The sequence below is a fragment of the Harmonia axyridis genome, chromosome 7 (genome assembly GCF_914767665.1).
Source record: "Harmonia axyridis chromosome 7, icHarAxyr1.1, whole genome shotgun sequence".
Taxonomy (NCBI): domain Eukaryota; kingdom Metazoa; phylum Arthropoda; class Insecta; order Coleoptera; family Coccinellidae; genus Harmonia; species Harmonia axyridis.
Window position 1 is genome coordinate 35,639,624 of NC_059507.1, and position 9,313 is coordinate 35,648,936.

The following is a 9,313-nucleotide window of genomic DNA, read 5'->3' on the forward strand; positions in this document are numbered from 1 at the left end:
TAAACGTGATATTCATACGATCTAATTTCAAGATTCCTTGGTTCAATCTAAGAATTAAAATAAATCAATGAAATTGATTAGGTAATCAAATTTTTTCTTGAGAACAACTCACTCAAGAAACACTCGATGAATTAATGAAAGATCCATTTTCTCGCTGTCTGAACTTCTCACAGACAAAAAATCCGTTAGTAGTAAACTGGTAGTGTAACAATGTGTGTTAAATGACTTCGAATTGAATAGGATTGGATATAATTGAATATAATTAGATGTTCTGAATTTAATGCGCTCTTTCAAATTGGATGATTATATCTTTTTCTTTTTTTTTAACAGTTGTACGATTTGAATATTTGATCAACACAATAAAAACAATCACAACACGCTGAGGATATGTTTATGATCTAGAATCTGCTTCATCAAATAAGGTTTCGTCATCTACTTATAATGATTTTCTTCCACAATTCTAGGATTTTATTCTGTATTCAGACCTAAAACAACCAAGAATTTGGAGAACTGTGACAGGCCAAATGTCATTAAGAAACATCATGAGCTATTTTCTTAAAAAAGGATATGCTTATATAAAGGGTGTTTTTTTTAGAGCTATAGAACTTCAAATTGCAATAAAACAACGATGGATTATTCGATTGACAAGAAATTTATTTATCCGTAAGATAATCTTGTGGCATTACATTTTGAATATGATTTCTGGCATATGACCGCCACGGCTGGCTTGGATGTAGTCCAATCTGGACGTCCAATTTTCGATGACTTTTTCCAACATTTGTGGCCGTATATCGACAATAACACGGCGAATGTTGTCTTCAAAATGGTCAAGGGTTTGTGGATTATCCGCATAGACCAATGACTTTACATAGCCCCACAGAAAGTAGTCTAGCGGTGTTGAATCACAATATCTTGGAGGCCAATTCACAGGTCCAAAACTTGATATTAGGCGGTCACCAAACGTGCCTTTCAATAAATCGATTGTGGCACGAGCTGTGTGACATGTTGCGCCGTCTTGTTGGAACCACAGCTCCTGGACATCATGGTTGTTCAATTCAGGAATGAAAAAGTTAGTAATCATGGCTCTATACCGATCACCATTGACTGTAACGTTCTGGCCATCATCGTTTTTGAAGAAGTACGGACCAATGATTCCACCAGCCCATAAAGCGCACCAAACAGTCAGTTTTTCTGGATGTAACGGTGTTTCGACATACACTTGAGGATTAGCTTCACTCCAAATGCGGCAGTTTTGTTTGTTGACGTAGCCATTCAAGCAGAAGTGCGCTTCATCGCTAAACAAAATAAAATGGAAGTAGTTCGCGATACGTATTCCGCACAGAACCATTATTTTCGAAATAAAATTGCACTATTTTCAAGCGTTGTTCAGGCGTGAGTCTTTTCATGATGAATTGCCAAACCAAACTGAGAATAAATCAGTTTCACATCCAGTGCTTTACAAAATGTCACCTCTTATTTTTTGCAAAAATTTCCTGATCACATAGCCTCATCCTTTCTTGCTTTTATTTTTGATGTTTGGTTTCATAATGAAACAGTCCTAGATAAAACTTTTATTGCGGTGATTTGATCGATTAAATGATTCGGCTGAACTGTTTTGTGTGGTTCACCCTGTATTGTAATTCGAACGAACAATCAAGGAAGAATCGTTAACGCAGTAATAAAAAACATTATCTCAATTAACGCAGATACATCACCTCTTTCTTCTTTTCCCACCAATTCTTTGTAATTTTCCACTACAAAATCTTCCACTGCCACCTGCTTGAGAAAGAAGCTGAATCATTCATTAATTCTTATTCAAAGAGACATGTTTATCGACTAATGGGAAACCCGACGGTTTTAAACAAATTCAAACGTTTAGAAGTCGATGTTCTTTTTGGTATTGCGTCTAGCACTCCATATTCGAGGTCGTTGGAGAATTCTAGAAGGAATTTCTGTTAGAGCTTGAGGCTGCTCTTTACCGTGAACTTGAGTCGAACTTCCTGGAAATACTGTTATGTTTACGCGAAAAAAGAGGAGAGTCCGAATGAAGACTTTAGTTGTTATTGTTACAGCTATCAGTGAATGCCGAGTGGTTTTTTTTTGCGATTACACTACACTATTTCATAGGAATAATTAGAGGATAAATCTGGTGGTCCATATTTTAATTCAATAACTTTGACGTCGGATAGAACGACTTTCTTCTTGAAAAAAAGTTCATATAAACATAATCTAACAAGCTTCGTTTTCGACTTTTCGAGATAGGAGTTGTAAAAGTTTAAAAAAAACCGTTTCTCATTTATAAGTTTAATGTTATTACCTTCATTGTTTTAATTTTTAGTTATTGAAGTCGAGATAATGTATAATGTTTCGAATTAGGTAAGTGTCTCATCCTTCCAAAATTATCCAGTGGTGTAGATACAGAGGTGCGATGACTCTTTTTCTTGAATTTTTCCATAAAATGTACCGTTTTCGAGAAAATCGAGTACAAAGTAGGTATAAATTATTAAAATAAATTATTCAAATTAGGAATGCTTGCGATGAATGACCTCATTCAGCAAATTTGAATCTTTCAATAAGGCGTCGGTCGGTGAGAAATGTGTGTGTTTTTATTGTTGAGGGTCAGATAAATGTTCTTTCTGAAATGTTGAATTGAATGCCATTGAAAAGCGAATTTGAGAAATTTATTTTAGTAGATTTTTTGCTTAGTGTTTGCTTTGAGCTCGATTATCTCGAAAACGGTGAATACTATGAAAAAAATTAATGAAACTGTATTGTTTTCGGAAATGCTAAAATTTTCTCAAAAAAAAAAAAAAACAGTGGCCTAGATTTTCAATAGGAAAATGATCATCGCATCCCTGTATCTAAGCCAGGAGATTATAACCTAATTCGAAACACTACTTTACCTAGACTTCAATACCTGAAAATTAAAACAATGAATGTAATAATACTAGAGTTATACTTAAGTACTTAAGTAGAAAACTGATTTTTTTTCACAAACTTTATCCCCCTGTATCTTGGAAACGAAGCGATAAATGTTCATATGAACATAAAAACGTGCCTATATAATGTTTTAATTTCAGAGCTTTAGTATCAGTATTAGTGGAGATATTAAAGTTTTTCGATATCGCCATTTTTCCAATTTTCGCTTATAACTCGAAAACAAAAGAAGGTGGCCAAAAATGAATACTACCCTTGTGAGTTTCTCAGAAAAAGAAATCGAGAAGGGGTATCAGATTTTGTCTATCTCCTCTGGTTTAAAAGTTGAAGTGCTAAAACATCGAAATTTGCCCACCCTGTACAAAAACGGTTGGAGGAAGAATGTAAATCAATGTTTGCGATATTCAATGGATTCGGTCCTTACCTGAATGGACTTCATTATCAAATAAAATCATACAAAACTAATTTTCACAAATATTTTAATATCAACAATAATTGTAACGTAAACACTAAGGTTTCTCTAGGTAAATTTCGACTAATACAAAACAGAGCTGGTAGGCCGACTAGGAGAAAAAATTTGAACTTTGACCGAAAAATCCATGAATACTGAAAAGGGCATAATAAAGTTTACTCCGGTACAATGGACATTTGCCGCCTGGGATTTCCAAACTATCGAAAGATATTCAATAATGTTGATGAGTTCATGTTTGTTCATTCAAAAGAATATTTTGGGAATTATATTTTGAGAGAGTGTTAATCTAATGTAAGGCCCCATTCTTTTAAATGATTTGCATATGTCGAAAATTCACTACCAGAAGTATATGAAAAATAAAAGTACAATATTGAAGCTTTTGAAATCTCTCGAAATAACTAGGTACCTATGATTCCGAAAATATTATTTTTATTGAACAAATGGATGTAAACTCATCTTTGGTCCTTTCAAGTTTTCATGAATTTTTCAGTCAACGTTTAACTTTTGGTATACCTATAACAGCTAGAAGGCTGTAGATAATATAAATTTTGTGCCTTATTATGATACAGAGAAATATTCTGGTTGAAGAAAATGTTGCGAAATTTCTAGAATTGTTAGCAGACTTGTCTAAAAATTTCAAATGTTAAATTTTGGAAGTATCCCAGTTCTTTTTATTTTTTCACAAAAACTGTCATTATAGGTGCAAAATACTAAAATGAAAAATAGTCCCCCTATTTGCTGGTAGCAAATTGCTCTTGCATGTTCTATTGAGGAATCAGCGTCTATGAAAACACAAATTGACGCCCATCTATTTTTTAATCTACTTTTGGTAAAGTGATCATACAAGAAACATTGCATCATTCTTGAAATCATTCACACGAAAAATTTTATTCTGGTCAGAAGGAAATAGTGATTGTTTTTTTATCGATCGATTGAATTTACTATTATCTTTTTACGCTATGAACACGAAATTTCTCGTTCAGCTTATTTATATAAAAGTGCAGAAGGCATTGAAATTCTTCAACCAGTCGAAAATTAAAAAAAGCCAAACGAGCCTCGAAGTGTTGAATGAACGAGTGTCAGAAAGAGCTTTCTGTATGAGTATTATATTTTATTTTCTTTAATTCACCGTTTTTATTTCAAAATAATGGAATATTTTCATTCAAATTGTTTGGTGATTTTTTCATTGAAAAATGTTGATTGGCAGAACTGTTTTGGTACCAAAAAATTGACAAATAATATGAAAATGGATAAATCCATGACAGGAACAGTACAGTCCGACTACTAAAATCTTATAATGAAATATAACCATGAAATTGTCTGAAACTGAAATATTCCAGCATATCTTGTTCTACAAGGTATGGCAGAATGAACGGATTTGCCACAGAATTAGAGAAATGATTATTTTACGCAAAATTATTGTACGCAAAATGTCAACTCAATCGGACCGGTTATTATAAAGAGTGCCTAACACTCCCAAATATTCTTCTGGCTAATAAACGTTATCTTCGTAGTTCAAGAGGACCGACTGATCTATTAAACTCAAATCCGACGTGAAATATTCAACGTTGATTGGTTTGAAAAATAGTATTGTTTGAATATTTTTTCCTCTATTATTGGAATACCGGGGCCCCCTGTACGTTTCGAGAATACTGAAATCGTTCTCTAGCTGCAACGCCACTGAAATGACAACTCGAAATTCGGTGAACATACAATTATTAGGTGTAATTAAAGGAAGTCCAATATTTCTCCAATAGGTGGCTTTAGAAATGTGTATCTCGCGTTGTATGAGTCCGATTGGGTTCCCCTAGATGGCGTTAGAGAGAGATGAGATTTCGTACTACAAAAACTTACCTGACAGTCTTGTGATTAGTTGACTCAGTTTAGTTTGAGCTTTGAGCACTCGTTAAAGATGGACACAAGCAAAGAGGAAATACGCTGTATTTGAAAGTTTTTCTTTGATTCTCCCTCATCACTCCCATGTCACTAGAGAACTATTTTACCACGGAGTCGCTTGTGTCGCATGTGAGCACTGTTTCGATTGCGCAAGAGCTAGATTCCACAAAAAAAACGTTTGGAATCATTCGCTAAAGCTGGTCCCTAGAAGAAGCGAAAAACCTCATGGATCGAATTTCTATCTGCGAATCGCAGCTAAATCGACGATTGGTGATTAAAAGTGTTACGACAACGTCAAGCGAAAACGGTCGTGGTCGAAACGCGGTGAGCCGGCGGAAACGGTGGAAAAGCTAGGATTGTGGGCTTGGAAAAGACCAATTTGAGGCAGCGGTCCAACAATGGGAGTCGCACAATAGAAAAACCCTCGGGAGAAACACACCGCGTTTTGCTCAGGCAAAGAAATTTGTGTTGCTTTCACCGACCTGTACCATGAGTAAGTCAGCAGATGAGATCTGCAAGCTCGGTGGCAAGGGGGTAAAATCAGCTGAACACATAGTGTGCGAATGTCCATCAGGGCTGACTGGCCTATAGGAACCAGTCACAAGTGAAAGTCAGTTCTGGATACTCACGAAGTAATAGCCAAGGCTCCTTAGGATGTTGTCGGTTTCGTTAACCGTATCGACGGCTTCCCTTTGTTTGTAAGGAAAGTTAGGTTTAAAAACAAAAAACAAATTGGTCGCACTTCCCGGAAGGCTAACAGAGCCGCACCTATCCCGATTCGGTGAATAATAATATAGGATTGACGGTCAGGAAGGTTTTGCTCTGTGTTTGGTGGAATTGACAGGGACTTATCTACTATGAGCTGCTTTCTTAGAGCACAACTGTTAACTCGGAATTGTACTGTTCAACAATTGGACCGTCTGAAAGAAGCAATCGCCAATAATCTGCTAGCTTTGGCCAATAGGAGAGGAATTGTGTTCTATTAGGACAACACCAGACCACACACATTGATAGTGACTCGTCAGAAGCTCCGGGAGCTTGGTTGGAAGTTATGCATCCACCTTATAGTCCGGACCTGGTACCAAGTGATTACCATCTGATCCTGTCCATGGCTAACAATATGGCTGGTGAAAAATCCGCTTCAACAGAGGCTAGTGAAAATCAACTGTCTCAATTTTTAGCCAATAGGAACGAGGGATTCTATGAGAGAAGCATAATATTACCTTCAAAATGGCAACAAGTTATCGAACAATTCGGCGCATATTTGACCTAAATCGAATCACCCCTATGGTAATTGAAGCCTTGTTTTTCATGCACAAATAATGGATTTCTCTTTACTACATCTTATATACATATTGAAATCAGATGTCCGTTTGACAATTTATTCAACCTGTACCTTCTCAACGAGCTCGCAAGAGCTTCAGTGCGTCAATACTTTTTCGGAAACCTATAAATATTCGACGGGTTTTTCAGAGTAGGTATTTTTATGAGGAAACTTTTATATGACTAACCCGATACGTTGGAATTTCAAGTTTATTATCATCATCGGAATACGTATTGGCGAAATTTCGTTACAAATGTCAGCCGAAAGCGTAGTGAACGTCGCTTTGTCCTTAATCTCCGATAAATCTTCTTTAGAGTCCATATTATAAAATCGATAAAATACCTATCATCTTACTTCAGACTACCACATAAAGTTGACAACCGAGCGGCAAAGCCCGACTATATTTGCTATTGAAGTCGAGAGAGCGTTTATCGATTCAGGAATTGAGGTTCAAGAGGAGGATGGATGTTGCTGGAAGTGGGACGGGGGATGCAACAAAAGGGCAGAATTAAGTGATGTTTTATTCAGCCAGCGAAATTTACAACGATGATGAACGAAAAAATTTTTCTTCTTGGTGATGTATTTTCAGTGCTTCGAAACATCGGGTGAAGAATGTGGAGGAAAGTCCGGGAGAAGAATTGATAATATTCATTTTAGTAGGTGCTTTTGTTGGGTAATAAATTGAAAGGGATATGAATACGCAGAATTACAGCTTTGGGAGTAAGCACATTCTGATTTCTAGAACAGTGGCAAAAAAAATTTATAAAAGGTGTTTTTTTAGAGCTATAGAACTTTAAATTGCAATAAAACAACGATGGATTATTCGATTGACACGAATTTTATTTATCCGCAAGATCATCTTCTGGCATTACATTTTAAATATGATTTCTGGCATATGACCGCCACGGCTGGCTCGGATGTAGTCCAATCTGGACGTCCAATTTTCGATGACTTTTTCCAACATTTGTGGCCGTATATCGGCAATAACACGGCGAATGTTGTCTTCCAAATGGTCAAGGGTTTGTGGCTTATCCGCATAGACCAATGACTTTATGTAGCCCCACAGAAAGTAGTCTAGCGGTGTTGAATCACAAGATCTTGGAGGCCAATTCACATGTCCAAAACGTGAAATTAGGCGGTCACCAAACGTAGCTTTCAATAAATCGATTGTGGCACGAGCTGTGTGACATGTTGCGCCGTCTTGTTGGAACCACAGCTCCTGGACATCATGGTTGTTCAATTCAGGAATGAAAAAGTTAGTAATCATGGCTCTATACGGATCACCATTGACTGTAACGTTCTGGCCATCATCGTTTTTGAAGAAGTACGGACCAATGATTCCACCAACCCATAAAACGCACCAAACAGTCAGTTTTTCTGGATGTAACGGTGTTTCGACATACACTTGAGGATTAGCTTCACTCTAAATGCGGCAGTTTTGTTTGTTGACGTAGCCATTCAACCAGAAGTGCGCTTCATCGCTAAAAAAAATTCGCTTATGAAAATCGGGAACAAAGTTAAAGGGGGGGTCAAATTATAGTGAAAAACCCGGTACATTTGAATTACCATCTTGGTATAAAACTTATTGGATTTCACGGGAAAACAAAAATGAGAATATTAACCAAAAAAACCTCAGATTGAGACCACAAATATTGCAATCTACAGGGTGCGATTAAGCGATTAAAAGCAAACATTTTCTCTCCATTTTCACCTAAATCATGGTGCTTCGGGATATCATGGATCATGGATGTTCCTATATAGTTTTCAGAATTTAACATCAATATCTCAAATGATACGACTTGTAGCTAATTAAGAACCAGTTGACTGGGAAAATCATTTAAAACCGAAAATATGCGGGATCTATCGAAATTAATAGGCTTCCAAAAAACGTGGGAGTGGTATTTTTGTCATTTTCAACATATACGCGGCACGCACTCAATTTCCATATGATGTCCTTTAAATCAAGACTCTTATCTCTTCGATTGGAAAATGTATTCATCAATCATTTTCTATTATTTCGTCAAGATGTCAATTTCGAATTTTGCACGTGGAATGGTTTTAAAGGATAAGGACCGACCCGCTGATGACGTCCGTCCATTTGTATACTTGATAACTAACGAAAGGAAGGAACTAGAATTGTTCAAGGATAGTTTTGGATCTCGAATGCCGCAGTGAAATACGTTAATAGCCATTCGAAATTTTCCTATTACTGCAGATTTGATCGAGATGAAAATTCTCATTTAGATGTAACGGGTGTTTTTTTTCGAGGTATATAACTTTAAGTTGGCATTACTGTTCAAGATGGCGACCGATTTGACAGCTGTCAAGTGATTTATTCTCAGTTTGGTTTGGCAATTCATCATGAATAGACTCACGCCTGAACAACGCCTGCAAATAGTGCTATTTTATTTCGAAAATAATGGTTCTGTGCGGAATACGTATCGCGCACTACGTCCATTTTATTTTGTTTAACGATGAAGCGCACTTCTGGTTGAATGGCTATGTCAACAAACAAGACTGCCACATTTGGAGTGAAGTTAATCCTGAAGTGTATGTCGAAACACCCTTACATCCAGAAAACTGACTGTTTGGTGTGCTTTATGGGCTGGTGGAATCATTGGTCCGTACTTCTTCAAAAACGATGATGGCCAGAACGTTACAGTCAATGGTGATCGGTATAGAAC